Source organism: Zonotrichia albicollis, chromosome 6, assembly GCF_047830755.1.
Source record: "Zonotrichia albicollis isolate bZonAlb1 chromosome 6, bZonAlb1.hap1, whole genome shotgun sequence".
Taxonomy (NCBI): Eukaryota; Metazoa; Chordata; class Aves; order Passeriformes; family Passerellidae; genus Zonotrichia; species Zonotrichia albicollis.
The window spans coordinates 10,603,400-10,621,551 of record NC_133824.1 but is presented as its reverse complement, the minus strand read 5'-3'; the positions used below and the strand labels follow the sequence as shown (position 1 = coordinate 10,621,551).

Genomic DNA, 18,152 nt, shown 5'->3' with positions numbered 1-18,152 from the left:
GAAATCAACAAACCAGATTACATCTGATTTATATTATAAAAATGTAATGAACAGACAAAAGAAGCAATTATTCAGCAATGGCTGAGGCAGGTCTGTGGCTGAAGCCAGCAGTTCCTACCCTTTGCTCTGTCCTCAGCTGCTGCACGGACCATGAGAAGAGTTGTCCCTTGTCCCACTGATGTACCAGTGATTTGAACATTTCCATCCACTGCAAAATTGCTATGTATGGCAGATACCATCTGCATCCAACAAGTGAATCCAACTCATGAATCACAGCATCATTAAGGCTGGAAAAGACCTCTAAGATCCCTGAGTCCAACACTGACCTCATGTGACCATCCTCACCACTAAGCACATGCACACACCCTTTGAACTCTTCCAGGGATGGTGACTCCACTGCTTCCCTGGCCAGCCTGTTTCAATGCCTGACCACCCTCTCCACAAAGAAAGCTTTCCTAATATCCACTCTAACCTCCCCTGGCACAAGTTGAGGCCATTTCCTCTTGTCCTGTTGTTTGTTACCTGGGAAAAGAGACCAACACCCACCTGGATAAACTCCTTTCAGATAGGTGTAGAGAGGAGTAAGGTCTCCCCTGAGCCTTCTTTTCTCCAGGCTGAACAATGCCAGCTCCCTTTGCTGCTCCTCACAAGACTGTGGTCTCCTAGTTCCATCGAGTGTTACATCCAAGTTCAACAAACTGCCAGGCCTTGGAGTTTGGGGAGGAGCTGATGAGAGAATGGAGCATTCTCTCAGGACTCCTGAAAACACAAAGATGGAGACTTGCCTCTTCCAACCCCAGAGGAGGCCTGCTGGTGTCTCAGGTGGCCAGGCAGGACAGGGGGTCCCAGTGGGGGAGACTATCTTCATCCAGGAGGCAAAAAAAATCCTGCAGCAAGAACAGTAAAATATCCCAACAATTCACAGATTTTTTTTAATCAGGACAGACTATACAATACCTCTAATTAGCTTGTCTGCATTTTGTCTGAGCTTAAACCCCTTCAGAAGCTGTGGGGCATCAGGCCCTGGTGGCTCCCTATGGACCATGGGAGCTCATGGCAGCAGGGCAGGCTGGGGACACTGGGACAGCCCCAGGATGGCAGGGCAGGTTGGGGACACCGGGACAGCCCCAGGATGGCAGGGCAGGCTGGGGACACTGGGACAGCCCCAGGGTGGCAGGGCAGGCTGGGGGCACTGGGACAGCCTCAGGGTGGCAGGGCAGGCTGGGGACACTGGGACAGCCCCAGGGTGGCAGGGCAGGCTGGGGACACTGGGACAGCCTCAGGGTGGCAGGGCAGGCTGGGGACACTGGGACAGCCCCAGGGTGGCAGGGCAGGCTGGTGGCACCAGGGGCTGCACTAGCCCTGGGCATGGGACACGTCCTTGGGGATAAGGCTGGGCCCAGGCTGGGCAACAGCTGGAACATGAGTCCAGAGGTGTTGCAGGCTTGTCAGGGCCCATGGCTGGGCAGGGCTGTGAGCAATTGCAGACCAGCCCTGCTGGGGCATTGCTGGGCAGGGGCTGATGGCCCTGGGGAGCTGAAAAGGCCCTGGGGCCCTGAGCCATAAACAAGGTGGGGGTGATCCTGGGGGAAGCCAGGCAGGGGCAGTCAGGCCTGTCAGCGTCCTTGGGGCCATGACACAAATTCTCCTATTTTTGGCCCTTTCATACAGACAGATAGAGCTCTGAAGAGCAAAAGCATCTCTGCATATCTGGCAACCTTTGTTAATATTATTTCTGGGTTTTGCTTGGAAAAATTGCATTGTTAATATCCATATAGGCAGTGTGCTGCCCAAGATGCCCAACAGAGAACAAATGACAGGAGTACAAACATTCCACAGATACCATCAGAGAAGTCTTCATTTGGGACACCTCATTATTCACTTAATTATTCATTTTGTTTATTTACAGTAGAGATATTAGACATAATATGGTGTAAGTCCCTAGCATCCTCAAACACCAGCTGCTGGCTGTTCTCTCCAGTCCCAAAAGGAAAAACCAAAGCATCGCTGTGAGAATTAACAAAAGTCCAATTAAAACTCTTGCCAGAATGTTAATTTCCCAAAAATAAAAGCAGCAAATTAATAATAAGTTGCTAGTCACCTCCCTTATTACTTTTGCATACGTTTGAAATTGCAATAATCTGTGTTTAAAATTCATATTATCAGATAGACAAGCAAATTTTAAAACTGATTTTAAAACCCAAATACATAATGCTTCACCTTTTTCTCATCTCAAACACCAGTCAAAGGGAAGAACTGTTAAGGGCATTGCTCCTTGAAAAGACAAGTTATGCACAAATGTTGCTACAAAGGCTGAGAGATGAGCAGTCTCCCTGCAGAACACAGAGACCACAGCAGGGGTTGGAAGGATCTCAGAGGTCACTCTTTCATCTCCCTGCCCCATGGCAGAATGGGCTAAGCTTATCTTGGCAGGTATGTGCTCACCCTCTTCTAGAGCTCCCTGTTAATGGGCACTTGACAACTGCTCCAGGCAAGAGATCCCTGCCACTCACTCCCTGTTCATTAAAGTTTCCCCTGCTTTAAAGTAAATCTCACTTGCCACAGTTTAATCCCATTACTTTTTGCACTATCAATGGACATGAAAAAAAGGATTATTATGGGGCTTTTCTCATATCTGCAAGTCTTTCATGCATTTGAATAATATTTTTGCTCACTTCCTGAGTTTGTTTTCCAATTCCTCTGACATCACCTCACGTTTACAGCAGACAAGGGCACTGGCATACACACAGGTATCAAAGAGAGTTTTGCCACTTACTGCAGTGCACTCTGGCCTGAGCCCCAACCATCTTTTCATCTCACTCTTTCCTCTCCTTTCCTCTGTGCTAGGGAAGCCCTATAGTGTGATTAAATGGGCTGAGAGCTTCATGCTGCCGCTCCATCCTCATAGCAACAATTAAACTTTTCAATTCCAAAAAAACTAGGTCTCTTTCAGCCATATTTTCCCATCTATTTAGAAAAACTATTATTAAATACGCATTTCTTAAAAGGTTTTGACAAGGCATTGCTCTTTTTTTTTATCAGGGTCCTACAAAATCATGCATACTTGTGTTAAACAGACTTCCATTTTATGTGTGGGGACCAAATCAGTGCTTTCATTATCAATGAGCAACACATCTTAAGTTGCAAGCAGATGGCACTTGAGCAATTATGCACATATATTATCTGCTGCAGGGAGGAGTAACATCAAACATAGATTGCCAGCCTACTGTTGCCCATGTGATTTTTATGATAATAACAGACTATTTCACAGAGGTGAAATATTCAGGTTTGCTGTTGATTGATTCAGGAAGGGGTGTTAACAGGTTTTGCAAAACATGTAAAAATGTGGCATTTGCATAGCTGGAGATAAGTAAAATCAGTCATAAAACAGTGGAGTAAGTGTTTTATCTCAGCAGCAGGAAAGATGAACCTGTGTACCCTATTCTGAGAGGCAGAGACCTCTTAGGCATGGTTGCAGAGTACTTTGCCTATGAGGATCCTGTGCAAGGATAGATGCTGATGTGGTAAATATTCCTGAAATAGTGATCAACTGTATTTAAAGGAAAGAAAACAGATTTTTTTTTTTACTGGATTGTATGCAGTTTACAGGATGACAGCTTTAAAAGGCATAAAAATGCCAAGTTTCAGATAACCCTATTGCAGGTAACTGAAGATCACATATATTTTCTAATATACAGTAAGAGTGTAACTGTAGAGTTAGATTAACTGCTGTGCTCTGAAAAGTGACTACAAAATGGCATCATGGTATTTCTTGTTTATTGGGCAGAAATGGTTTTTGAATGAAATATAAATTGTAAGTAAAAAGATGTTTTGTGTAGTTGCAAATCTTCCAACAAAACTTCCAAAAGCTGACATGTAACTAGATTATTGTTTTCGTACATATCATCAGCATTCAAGATTATGCTGACAAAAGAAAATCATCTCTGACACCTCTGATTCCACTGGCTATGGATGAGATATTGAAAAATGTGCAGGGATATTTGTCTGCTGTGGAGCACAACGCAGAGACATTCACAGTTAGCAAGAGATTAATCAGCTCAGATATTTGAAATCATCTAAGGTTCAGCTACTTTTCGCTGATATAAATTAGCTCATATGAATCTTTTTGTCCCAATCAAGCCCTCAGGTCTTCAGAAATTGTTGTATGCAACTTCAGTGAGACATGGCTCTAAGTTTCATGCTTTTCAGAATTCCACATTTACCTTCACTGGTGCTTATGGAATCCTGCCAGTGTTGGATTTACATTGGGTGAAATGGAATGCAAATCAGCAGACACAAATCACATTACTGTTACAATCATGTCTAAACCCAAAATAGTTTTATGTTACTATAACTTCTTTTGTGTGAAACCTACAAATTAAGTTGTTTGTATAGCTTTCTCAATATTTGAAATACATTTCTAGTGTCATATTCCAAGGTCTCTCAATTGTCCTGAGATGCTCTGGTCAGCCTGATGTGACACTGACAGGCTTGGTCTACTTTTATTTCTGGGTCCTTTTCAGGTCTATTCTTCAAAGCAGAAGGATAGCAAGTCTCTATAAGCATTTCTGCTATACTGTTAAAGACAGTAATAGGTTTAAACCTCCTGTTTTTATATAACAACTTTACCAACAGATGTCTAAATCTTGTTTAAAATAATGTAACTAAATTCATGCTATTGGAAAGTAAACAGAAAAGAAAGTAGGAATTAATTTGAAGTCATTCATGTAAGAGTATGAAGACTCAGGCTACCCCTGGAAAACACTGAAATGCAATCTGTTGAACATTTGTCTTGGCTTCAGATTCTCCCTCAGAAGAATTTTTAGCTAGACTTCCCAGCAATGTAGGCTCAAAGGGTCCTTGTATTAATTGAGATTTTATCTCCTGGAAATCTCTACTTTTTCATGTAATAACTGGATGTCACATCCATAACGATTGTGTAACAGAGGGAGTGAAGAAAGCCTCTAAAGTGAGAGATGGAAGATAGGTACTTCAATTATTGCCATTCACTTGGGAAGATGTAATATTTCCTGGAATCTGAGATACTCTGTACAATCTCACTGAGAAGCCCACAACTTTAAGCACATACAAAGTTACATAAAATAACCTTGCTTATGTTTTTCATTTTTTCATTTTATACCAATTTAGGAATATAGATGGAGTATAAAGCACAATAACACTCATTCTAACATCCCCTTACAGTGCGAGAATGACATAAAAAGGACCAAATATAAATAAGAAATGGAGATAATGTATGAGAGAATACCATACCCAGTCAGAAATCACAGGATGGTACTATCCTTATGTCAATCAACACATTTTTAAAAATCAGACCTTGTTAAACAAACTTGGAATTATGAGTCTGCTGTATTAATAACAGAATCATGGGAGCATTTACTTTGGAAAAGACCTTTAAGATCACCAAGTCCAACTATGAATTTTGGTCTGATATGACAGCCTCTGTGAGGGATTTGATCCCACACTAAGTGGCATCAGATTTTGAAATTACAATATAAAAGCAATGCAGTATACCTTCATTTAGAAATTTATAAGGAATCTTTTCCAGTTTTATAAAAGATGCATATATTTTTAAAAATTTATTATTATGTTACTTTTTAATGATTATGTTTGTTTGCAGATTATTTGCTGAAGACCTGCAAATAATTAAGTGGACAGCTCATTATTTATACCACATTTGAACACATTTGATGCAGTACACAAACAGCATTGGGAACATCTTTGTGAAATACAATGGTATGTCAGTGAGAGAAATAACTTTCTCATTTTTAGCCCAAACGGAAGTTTTGAAGTAAAATATAACTGAAGGATTTCTGTGTGCAAGTCCATCTTTGAATCTTTATATCTTTGATACCAAGGCCCCTGTTAAGAGCTATTGTCTTGCTGAAACCATGACAAAAGTAATTTCAAAGAAAGTAGGTGCAAGAGAGAGCAAAACTGACACTGAAGAATCTCCTCTGTTGTCAGAAGGCTGTGGAACACTATTAATTAGCAGCTAAAATATAATCTCATTTATATGCTTCCTAGGAGAAAGAGCATGCTGTAAAAGAATACTGAACAATATATCTATATAAAAGATCATAAATATACTTTGAAAGTCTCTGACTGTTTACATTTTGTTATGACAGAGTCCAGAGACCCATGATTGGAAGGGTCCCAGCCATTTCAAGTTTAGCGTAGCCTGTGCTCAGCAGTTCTGGCAAAAGTAAATGTTTGGGGGTTTTGCCTCATAAGTCTTTAGGACTAGCAGAGTGCCCTCCATCTTTCTTAGCCTGGTGTCTGTGGATGCTGAAGGAGTATGAGGGGGCTGAACTGCAGGCATCACTGTGGCTTCTGTGCCCTTTCCAAATAGTGCTTCCCCTGGGCACTGTTGGAGGCAGGCTATTGAACTTAATGGACCACAGACCTGACCCATAGGGCATTTCTGAAGTTCATATTATTTCAGGAGGACAAAGGTGCCTCAATTTCTTTATGTTCCTTGCCCCGTGTACACCATTTCTAAATGTTTTTTGTTCCATATTATAGGTAGAGAACTGCCATAGAGAACAAAGAACTGCAATGATGAATCACTGCAGTGGAGAAGTGGTACAAATCAGAGAGTTACAAATATATTTTTTCTTGTGATTCTACTGTTCTTTTTGCCATGACGGGCTCTCAGGTAGAGATTCAACATGATTTCTCACCCCTGACTTACAACTTTCCATTCTGTATGTCTAAAAACTGGTCTTTTCCTGATCTAAATTTAAACACATCATCCCAACTTGTAGATCATGACAGTTTTCAAAATTAGGAGCAAACATTACAATTATAGCAACAATGTTAACATAGCTTCTGACCAGTCTTTGTCAAAGAACCTAATAAGTTTCAATATTAAATGATTTTTCTGTATGACTCACTTTTCTTAAGGCCCAGTAACTGTAGGTGATTTGCTAAGTTTAGAAATCTGCAGCTGTTCTCATGGATCTCTGTGAACAGAGCAAATCTCTTTATGAAGCAAACTCTGATCACAACACACACAGGTTGTGGCACAGCACAGAGATCTGAGCACCCCTTGCCTGACAGGGCAGGTGGAGCACAGCACAGCAGTGCAGAGGTTCTCAGCAGATGCTGGGAGGACTGCTCCCACTCAGAGCAGCACAGCTATCACCAAGCAGAGCATAGACCTCAACCCTTGTTTCTAGGCAGCATTCTGCATGATATTGCTCTACAGTCTATAAATCCACCAGTGGTTATGTACCAGTCTGAGGATCTGCCTCATGTTCTCAGGAATCTGTGATTGAGGCTTTCTATGATAGGTCTCACTTTCAAAATTCTTCCTTTTCCTATTTATTCATATAAGGTGCCTCATTTTTAAAATAGCCCTAAAACTGCAGGCTGATTCCTGCAGGGTTTTCAAAGTGATGTACAATTAGATTTCAGTACAAGCTAGCACTAAGCTGCCTCAGTCATTTTGCAGATTAAAAGAGCTCCCTTCACATTTGCTTAGGTGCTTAAATATTATAAATAGTCTGACTTCTAATTTTTATTTCTTATTTATGATACCTACCATATATATATATGTATTTTTTATGGTAGTAAAATTATATATCATCTAGGAATGAAGATCATGGCAAAAATAAAGAGAAATCTAACTGCTTCCTAACATTTCTGAATTAACTCTACATCCATTTCAATAAAGAATCTTAAATTCTTAATATGAAAGCTATAGAACATAAAATGAGAAACAATATTATGCTGCTCTATAAAGCCACAGGTATTTCCACAACCTCAGTAGTGAGCATAGTTCTGATCATCTCAAAAAGACTGAAAAAAAAGCCACATAGGAGCAAGTGTGACTGAGTACAGAATCACATGCATAGTACAGTACATGATGGAGGGGAGATGTGAATCTCTGGCTGCTGAACACATTTTAGGGCATTTTAGGGAGGCATCACTCTTCTACAGCCCTATTGCTACATCACCACTGCTACCAACTGTCAGCAGACTGCATTTAGGAAGAGGTGGATCCTAGATATGTCTCATAATACAATTACAATTTTCTTGCCTTTATCTTAAATTTCAGGACTCTGCTTTTGATCTTTCATGTGGTGAAATTTTTTCTCTGTCCAGAAAGGTTTTTTGGGCTCCATCATTTGTAGAGATCTGTCATTTTCCTTGCAGGTCTGACTTCAGGGTATTATTACAATATCCAATAAAAAGTGTCCATTTCACAAAGCTAACTATGAAAAAACTAAATAACATCCTCCCTCCCAAAACATTTTAAATGTATTGATTCAGACCAAGACCTTCTCTTGGTCTGAAAAATAAAAAGAAATCTTAAAACATGTTCCTAATATATATGCCAGTTTATCAGGTCAGGCTTACCTGTCCCCCAACTGAGGACTTGAAAAATCTAGGATGCTTGTGGTCCTACCTCAGGGCTTCTTGCTTTTGGCACAAGATGTCAGCACTGGAATTGGGCTTTCCTCTTCCACGACAGTGCTGTCAAAAGTCAGAATGTCATGTAATTCAACTTCTGAGGCCTTTTGAGATAGATACATATGTCTGTATGCTGCCTTCCCAACAGAGTGGGTGAGCAGAACTTCAAATGACTTGTTATTTGTACTCTTTTATCACTAGATTTCATATTACTAACTCTCAAGATTGCCCTTAGCCAGGATAGGAATGCTAACAAATATATGACACTTACAAAATTAGTACAATGTTTGACTATAACATGATTCCATAGCATCTGCTACATTTCAATATGCCACTGAATATTTCACAATTATTTAACATCTATCACAGCTTTCTTCTCCAAGAAGGATTAAGTATTTTAAAGTTTTCTCATTTCTAGCATGAATATTCTGCAGCTAGTAGGGTTTTCTCAGGAGACATATCTCAGGTCTTTTAACCCAGCAACTCATTCTAAGATGTGCCATTGTAGGCGTCTTAATTTTCAAAGCTAGGTTGTAGGCCATCTTTGTCCACATTATTCAACTTCTTGCTGCATATAGTAAAGCCAATGGTAAATTAAAATTATATAAATTAAAATGACTTTTAAAAAGAATTTTATAAACAAGTGCAAACTTGATTGGAGCACACAAAGAAATACTCCTCCCTGGTGTCAGTCAGATGTATCATTTGACTAAGGCCAAGATGTTCTCTGCAGCATGGGTATCAAAGCAAGTTTAAACATCAGACTCCCTGACTGACTCTACATTAGCAAATACTTCAGTGCAAAACTAGTAGTTTAGTAGGAGAGGCTGAGGGAATTAGGTTTGTTCAGTCTGGAAAAGAAAAAGCTTTGGGAGCTCTAATTGCTGCCTTCCAGAACCTGAGGGGATCCTACAAGAAAGCAGGAGAGGGACTTTTTATGAGAGAATGTAGTGACAAGACAAGGGGAAATGGTCTCAAATTGAAAGAAAGCAGGTTTAGATTAGATATCAGGAAGAAAGTCTTTACTGTGAGAGTGGTGGGACACTGGAACAGATTGGCAAACTCTGCCCCCACTCTGACTTTGCTCAATACCCAAAGGTTCCATTGAAAGGACTAAGAAAGGCCTTGAGCCATGGAAACAAATCCACTGAGGGCAGTGACACTGGCTTTTCTCTCAATTGAAAAACCAGACATGGAGAATGGGATGCCTTGTTGCTGATGGGCAGCTGGACTGCTTGACATATGCAGGAAGGCTTGGAGAATTCCCTGGTGGTGCAAAGTAGTCATTATTCAGACTCATGTCTCCAATGGGCATTTCTGCATGTTTCATGTGAGCCCAGAATGGTCTTCCAGTTTATTCTTCTCCAGAATGAATCTTGATTTGCAGGACCAGAATGACTCTGCAAACCAAACCAACACACAAAGTGGGAAAGATCAGGAGATTCCATTCAGAACTGCACTGCTTTGAGACAAAATATTAATGCATATGCAACCTCTGCGCTCTTTTAAAAGTCATCACTAATTTTTTACCTCTTGGAAATAAGAGGCTCAAATATGGATACTTAAATAACTATGATTAAAACCCCCAATTGTTACTACTATTTCTTTTAGACAATAGTATAATGTATCAACTCAGATTGTTACTGGGAATCTCTATGCAAAATGTTAAACAAACAAGCCTGACTCTTTTTTTACTTTTGGGCAGCCTTCCCAAAGAATAGTGTTAAGGAATCAAAGCAGGAACACAGAGTGCAGTTGTAATTCATCCTGATTTTAAGATGGCATTTCATTGCCAGAGAAGTGTAAAGCTGATATATTATAGTAAATGAGAGTCATGCCAAAGCTTTTCTTTGAACTGTGACATTTGGTGTGTCAGCTACTTACTCTGACTAGTCAGCCACCACCCACACAGCTGATTAAAGATAGAAGACACAGTAACACTGCCACAAACTTAATGTACTATCTTTACACAAAGTTTTATTTTGGAAACCTTATAGGGAAATACTGCCTATTCTATGATATACTGCACATATTAATTTATTTTTATTCTTCTGATTAATGAATAAATGGATGAAATATTATTTGACTGGGGGAAAAAGTCAAAAAAAATGCATGGCCCATCTTGATATTTGACTTAATTGTCTGAACTATTTTTCAGTGAAAACTCCCCCAGATTTCAGTATATTACACTGGCCAGGCCATCAGGAGTGCCATGTTACCCAAAGACCCTAGTTTTACAATTGTCCATTCAATAAATAAAATAATAGAAACATAGGATGGGATTGGTTGGGAAGAATATTTAAAGGTCATCCCCCTGCCGTAAGCTGGGACATCTTTCACAAGATCAGGTCACTCAAAGTCCCATCCAGCCTGACCATGAATGCTTCCAGTGATGGAGCACCCACAGCTTCTCTGAACAAACTAAACCTACCCTCTTTCAGTTTAAAACTAAAAGACTCCCTTTTTGCTGTCTGTACAGACCATGGTAAAAATCTAAACATCCAAATCCTTTGAAAGGAAATTACAGATTATTAGCTTTCAACAGCTACAGGGAATTGCAGAAGCCCCAGGGGAAGAAAAAAATATACTTTGATAACATTTTATGGTTATATGATCTATTTGCTATAAAATGATGACAATTGGCTAAGCATATAAAGTATACATTTGAAAATAATTTAAACAGATGATCACAGATGATTACTTGGAAAGTAAATGTTTTTTAAATGGATACTTTTAACAAAGAAATTCTGTTTGTTAAGTAAATGAAGTGTCAGAAAACAGGAAAAAGTTTATGTAGTAAGAAAGGAAATGTACCCAACTTTGAAAAGACAGTATAATATTCTTGTAAGTAAATCCTGAACATCCCCTGTTCCATAAGGTACATGAATAACTATTTGTTAGAGAGCAATGGCTCTTTAGCTACTGCAACTCCTTTGTTTCCAGTTCTGGAGGTTCAGACACTTATGGCTCCCAGGGACAAAGATGGCAGCAATCAAACAAAAAAATTTTATTATCTCAGACAATATCACTTTCATCACTGATGTCCTGACACTGTTGGAAATGTTGCAGATAAGAATGTAACCTGCTAATGAGTGAATAGTCTTGTTTTATATCACTCTTGTTAAACTCAGTTGTCAGAGTTGCGGCTTGTAGGTTAAAGTTGATCACAGCTCTTAGCTCTGCCAAACCTTCCATGTTGACATTTGATGCTGAGCTCTAAACTAGCAGCAGAAAACAAAAATTGAGGAGCATGTAGCCTCTTTCACCCAACAGCTGGGTAGCTATTGCTTTTGTTTCTTTCCCAAACCATTAGGAAGAATAGGCCATCACCTAATAAATGTCATTCCTAATTTTATCTGATTTTAACCAAGGCTGAAGTGTTTCTGCAGTTTGCTAGCCAAAACCCAGACAAGCAGTAGCTAGTAATTAATTTCCATTTTAGTGTTCAAAAGGAAGAGTGTCACCATGGCCTACTCAGTTCCACTTCACCGTGGTCATCAGCAGTTCCTTTCTGTCAGTCCCCATAGGAAGAGAAATGAGAGTACTTATCCTTTAATATAGATCTGCTCTTTTCTAAAAAAAATCCAACATGCAAAAAAAATGTCATTGGCCTCTCCTGGAGTTTATGTTGACTCAGCAATACAAGTCCATAGCACCTTTTCAAGTCCTTGAGAAAATGAGGTTTGAGAACATATGGAAATAAAGGAGATAAGAGCACTTTCCTCTCTAGAGTTCCTTCCCATAAATACAAGATATATCCATTTCTCACTATTAAAGGCATACAAAGATCTTTCTGTTTGGTAAAATATTTAACAGAACATTATGCATTTACAATATACCACATACTTTGTCAGCTATTTAGACAACAAATCATATGTATAGTAGAAATATAAACAGGAGGCCATAGCATTTTTAACTGCTCCTTATGAACTAAATAATTATTTTTTAATAAGTGAAATAATAAATAATTATAAAATAAATAATTATAAAATAATATATCAAAATAAAATAATACTGCATGGATTTAGTGTTTAGGAAGGGTACAGGGTCTGGGCACCAAAAGACTTAGGCCTACTGAATAAAAAAATACAGTCTAAGTAATAACACAGCAAACTGTCATACATTTTCTCATGACTGTGCATAGACCTGTAGCAACTATCCCTGTGGGATAATAATTCAATCTCCTGCATCTCAGAAGAGCATGTGATGATATTGCTAATTAACATCTATGGTGATGATTCTCTTATGGAAACATTCATCTATTGGGAAATGGCATTTCTAAGGCAAAGCTCCAATCTATTAGCATGTCTTACCATTACCTTTCAAAGGCAACCCCAGTTTGCTTCCACTGATTAGCACATAAAGCATATTTGAGTTACAGCTCATTTAATCTAGCAGGTACCTGGTTTTTATATACAGAATCAGATATATCTGCTGATATGCTCAATGTTTCCAACTTCCTCTCATTATTTGCATATTACCTGCCTTATAAAAGAGAAAGATTCCAGTTTCATTGTACCTAGAGAGAAACATATATGTAACAGGAACAGAAAACATAGATATAATTGTATAAATGCTTCACCTGCAAATTGTACTCTGGAATGCCTCACTGAAATTTGAAAAAAATTGGAGACTCTCTTGACTTAAGGGTAAAACTGGTACTCTCTTCCTCTTACTGATCATTATTATTATTTTGCTGTTTATTTTCAGCAGTATTAAGTATATGCTACAGACTCTAGGCTCTCTTGAGGACAGGATTGCTCCTGGGCAGTTTAAAAAAAACATCTCTACCATAAGCAACTTAATAACTGGCAGGTAAACAGAAATGAAGCCATGGCATGTGGCATATGGTCAGAGACAGTGCCCATAATGAAATCTCTATTTTCTGTTACTATTAATATGAACACGAGACAATAGCAGGAAGTGATCACAGATAAAGTAAATAGAATAAAAAAGATTTCTGTCATTATAGCACAGCTTGGATGGATGTATATAAAGGTACAGCAGGTAAGAACATCTCCCACTTACTGGACAGAAGAGACTGAGACAGAGAGAGAGAGAGAGAGAGGGAGAGAGAGGCAAAGAAAACTTCATAACCAATCAAAGCTTCTACCTTACACTGTCCCTCAACTATTGGGAATTGCTAGTGACAGAATTTCCCAATCATCTGTAGATCTCCAAATTCTTCCCTAAAAGTCAGATGGAGGTTTGAATACACAGAATTTTCAGTCTGCAAGACTGAGGTCCATGCTTAAAAAAATTATTTTAAAATGTATTAAAAAACAACAACAACAAAAAAGCTAATATTTATGCTTGCTTCCTAACATGCACAGTTCCTGGTAATTTTTCAGAACTAAATAATGTAGCTAATTAACTAATAAATGTTAAATTAAAAACAATGTGTAATATATAAACAAGAACAATATATATGTACATAAAACAGTAAAGGGGGGACAAATATACTACTGATAAAAAAAACCAAAATCAACAGGCATTTTCTACCATAAATTCAGTCTACATGTTTTTATACATGTGAAATATTTTGGTCTATTGAAAGAGTGAACAAGTAAATTTCACAGTAACTTGAAATCATAATTACTCTTTTTTTTGTCTGTTAAGTCAAAAAGAAAAAGTACAGAGTTCCAGTTCCTAAGTAGTGTGATTGTGAATCAATTGAGATTTCAAAAATTTTAAGCATTCAACACACATATACACATGTAAATTAATACACCCAACTTGTCAACAGTAAATCTTCAAAGGCTGCTCTTCAGAGCTACACTTACAGTCAAAGTTCTTAAAATGCTGGCTGAAACAAATGAAGTTTCATTGATTTTTAAATATCTTGAGATCTGAAGTTTTCACTTTGTCTTTTTACCAGAAAATATTCCTTAGGCAAAGTACACTAGTGATACTTCATCTTGTCCATACTTCATTGCAGAGTCAAACTCTTTGAAGCTGATGCAGCCATCAGAATCCCGATTGACTTCTCTGTAGGGGAAGAGATTTGGTGTTTAAAACCCAAAAGACTATGCAAAACAGACATACTTAACTGCAGCTATCCAACACCAATATTGTTTTTGAAGAGCTCAAGAGTCCTAAAATTTGAATTCTGTACAAAGAAATAATGAAGTAAAAGAAGTTTTTTGTGTAGTGCATCTATATGAGGAGTCAGTTTTTAAAAAAGTATCATGACATATATTCAACAGGAGATAAAAGTTAATTACAGTATGACCTGTGCAAATTTAACACTTCTAACACTAATTTAGATCCTACACCTCATGCCTAATTCCCCAAATTCAATCACCTGTGGCAGAGACCCACAGAGTTTCATAGTACAGCATGCAAACCAAGACCTCTAGGCCTTAACATAGGTCAAGCTGACATTTAAAATTTCCCCAAGTGCCCCATGACCTTCCACATGCTGCAAGCTTATGTTGAAACAAAGATTATGTTAACAGAAGACCTACTCCTTGCGGCTGTAAGAAAAATAAGCTAATTTGTATGTTATTATATCCTAAAGTGAATATTCCAATAGTCAAAGAGGTCTCTGAAGAGTAAAAGCTGTTAATATTTATTTCTGAGGCAGAAGCTGGTAGAAGACAGCAATTCAATTAATGACATTAGCACACAGGGCTAAGTTTTATTAAATACACCTGGCATTATTGTTTGATGCAGTGATAAATTAGGCTGACAAAATGGTATTAATGGTATTCTGTAAGGTATTTGTCTTAGTTCTCCATAGCTTTTCTACTAGCAATACATTTATAGAAAAGTTAAATTATTTTAAAAACTGATTAATTGTTGGATCTCAACATTCATTCATCATTTACAAAAATATTTCATTGGTTTATACCAATGTCCAGACCATAGCTTTATTCATAATCTAATTCATAATAATTCAATTAATTTAACTAATAATTAGGTTTTATTAATAACTTAATTCAAAAATTATTATTATTCCTGTCAACTATTACAGATGATACAAACATTGCTAGAATTACAGTGCTGCCAACTTTGCCATCACCATTAGCATTGAATGACAGCATTCCTGCTATCTTGCAGCATGCAAAATGGGATGTAACTTCTACATAAGAAAACTGAAAATTCCAGAATGATCCATGCTCTTTAGCAGAGGCACATTCTATTATCCTTTGGATGCTCTGGAAGTTTCAAAGAAATTCAGACTACTGAAGAAGTAGTTTGGTAATTCAGTTTTCAACAAAGCCTTACACAAAGGGATAGGATGTCCTATTTAACCCAAAACACCCTTGAGAAAAATCTACTAACATTTCAAGAAAATAACCTACACACAACAGCCCAAAATGCAGAAATTCAATTTGCACTATATCCTTCCCTTTTCCCTGAAGAAGTCCTACTTACATTAAAATTTCATTATTTTCTCCTTCAATAAATATTTCTAATCTTCATTTATTTCAGAAATCCCCCAAACTATCAACTTCCCGTCTTTTTTGAACTTTTAACATTGTTTGGTAAGATTCTTCTCATCTGTTGGCTATAAACAGTCTGTACTAGTGCTTAATTTCACTACAATGAACTATTAACCTCCTGTGAAATAGACTTGATCAGACCAAGTTCAAGCCTCACTGTGCAGTGATGAACCTTACATGGCCATAAACATGGAATGGCAGCCTGACATCACAGAAATATTGAAATTAAATTCCTCGAGCTCATTGTTGGCTCTGGTGTAAGACTAAAACATGACAACAATCTACTGCTTTTCAGGTTTGAGATGTGGCCACCCTTATTCAAATCTTTAGAGAAAACATGATAGCTGGAGATAGACCAGTCAGACAGTTCCTTGATGAAAAGGATCCTTTAAAATACCATATATCCTAATAAAAAGAAATGTGAGTTTATTCATCAGTGAAGGATGAATGCAGGTCATAATTACAAGATGGAGATGCTGTACTGGAAGCAGGAACTGAAAAGGCTGAGGAGTCATAGAAAGTAATCAAATGAAGATCATCTACTCTGATGCTTTACCTAAGACTGTGAATACAATCCTTGAATATATAAGCAGGATAATATCTAAATCTAATGCAAGAGTGATTTTATTTCAGAATACAGTGTTAGGAAAATTAGGAAGGAATTACTGTGTCTGTTTTCTGGTGCTTGTACTTCAAGAAGGACACTGAGGAACTTAGAAGAATTGAGAAAAAAAATTAACAGCAACTGTTCAACTTCCAAAAAACATGCCTAGCATGTTAAAATAATCTGTGGGGGGAAAAAAAAAAAGAGGTTGAAAAGATTGAAGGACTGATGCATTCAAATCAACACTTTAAGTATCTCTTTAGGAAATGTATTTTGGATACTAAATATCTTTTTATCCTTACAGGGAATGACATACAGATAGGTGCAAATTGAAGCCAAAGGTAGAAAAACTGAACTTAAAAAAGAGGTTGATGGGCTATTAAGGTAACTTACCAAGGGGCCTAGGAAGTGATAATTCCTTTATTTACCTTCCCTTGGTACATTCAAGAGTCTCTAAACCACACATGGATGTCTGCAGGTCATTGTGATGTATATTTATTGCATTAATGTGTCTAACAGCTTTTTGAACTGTTGTGAAGCCCATGGCCTGAACACCTGCTCTATGATTAAGTACTACCTCTTATTTGTTTTGAACCTGTAAGTGATTTGATGCTCTTTATAGCTGAAGTGCCCTTCTCAGTGACTCTATGTGTCAGAGTATATAAAATGCATCTGTGTTTAAAGATCAACCACTGAAGAACTTTTTAACAAAAAAATTGTTATAATCTATGCTATTCACAAGTAGTTCAGATCATTCAAACAAAAATTACAGACTTAAATACCTGAGTGATTGCATAATAACAACATAGCAAAGTTTGGTTTTTTAAATATTGCAATGAATTCTCAGAATTTAGCACTGGAAGATCACTTCATGAGCATTCTAGAAGTTAATGCTAATAACCTGGCTAAACTGAAGTTAATGGAAGTTTTGCCATTCATTTTCAGAAGGCAAAGGTTTCACACAAAGTATCTGAGTTACAGCTATAAATAAACCAGGACACACATGTTTAATGTTTAGAAGCTGCTCTTGAAAAATGGCCCTCAACTTCACATGGTGTTTGTTCAACACCCTGAAAGCCACTAACTGACTCTTTGAATTAAGAGTCACTTTCTGAACAGCCTTTCAGCAGAGATTAGCAAAATATGTCGGGTGATAAGGAAATGACAAATAAACTGATAAGTACTTAGCTGCTGTGATCTGAAGAAATGCTACATTTATTTAAAAGTCATGGATTTTTGGAATATTGCCAAAAGTAATGTGAAAGCGAGATGGCCTTGGAGTGTTAAATTTTCATTTTCATTTAGCTCAAGCAAATGATAAATTCATCCCTGTGATTATGAAAATACTATGTCACAGCATATTGATCTTTATTTCACAGGTCACTATTCATTTGACACTCTTAGCAAAATATACTGAGATATTTCAAGGTATGTAGTGCCTCGGGTAGGTTGTCTGATCTTACACTGAAAATTGATTAATAATCAGCATCTCAAGTTACTGACTGTGAGATATAAATTATTCTCTCATACAATTAGGTAATTGAAGTCTTCCAAAATCACCTAAGTGTATTTTCATAGGAAACTGGATTAGATAAATGGCACTTTATTTCTGACAGGAATATTTTAACCATAAATCCAAATGGAGTAAATGAATAACCTAAAAG

General features: G+C 37.7%; 1 long non-coding RNA gene across 2 annotated transcripts in view; it reads right to left on the bottom strand.

Annotated features, from left to right (window-relative positions):
- Positions 1 to 12,361: 12,361 nt before the first annotated feature.
- Positions 12,362 to 18,152, bottom strand: part of LOC113458771 (uncharacterized) — a 47,686-nt gene continuing 41,895 nt past the window's right edge. For both annotated transcript variants that reach the window (XR_012580636.1, XR_012580635.1), the window contains exon 5: positions 12,362 to 14,424. This is a non-coding gene — a long non-coding RNA (uncharacterized LOC113458771). The remainder of the gene's footprint in view (positions 14,425 to 18,152) is intronic.